Here is a 689-nt window from a genome sequence, read left to right on the forward strand (position 1 = left end):
GTAGTTGCTGTTACTATATTATGTTTCACGCTGTTTTCTAGTGATAGTTGCTGTTGTTATTGTATTATGTTTGACACTGTTTTCTAGTAGTAGTTGCTGTTACTATATTATGTTTCACGCTGTTTTCTAGTGATAGTTGCTGTTGTTATTGTATTATGTTTGACACTGTGTTTTAGTAGTAGTTGTTGTTATTGTGTTATGTTTGACACTGTTTTCTAGTAGTAGTTGCTGTTACTATATTATGTTTGACGCTGATTTCTAGTGATAGTTGGTGTTGTTGTTGTATTATGTTTGACACTGTTTTCTAGTAGTACTTGTTGTTATTGTATTATGTTTCACACTGTTTTATAGAGGTAGTTGCTGTTTTTGTATTATGTTTGACACTGTTTTTCAGTAGTAGTTGCTGTTATTGTATTATGTTCAACACTGTTTTTCAGTAGTAGTTGTTGTTATTGTATTATGTTTGACGATGTTTTTAAGTGGTAGTTGCTGTTGTTGTATTATGTTTGACACTGTTTTATAGTAGTAGTTGCTGTTACTGTATTATGTTTGTCGCTGTTTTCTAGTGGTAGTTGCTGTTGTTGTATAATGTTTGACACTTTTCTAGTAATAGTAGTTTTTATTGTATTATGCTTGACACTGTTTTCTAGTAGTAGTTGCTGTTACTATATTATGTTTCAGGCTCTTTA

The sequence above is a fragment of the Limulus polyphemus genome, unplaced genomic scaffold (assembly GCF_000517525.1).
Source record: "Limulus polyphemus unplaced genomic scaffold, Limulus_polyphemus-2.1.2 Scaffold854, whole genome shotgun sequence".
NCBI lineage: Eukaryota > Metazoa > Arthropoda > Merostomata > Xiphosura > Limulidae > Limulus > Limulus polyphemus.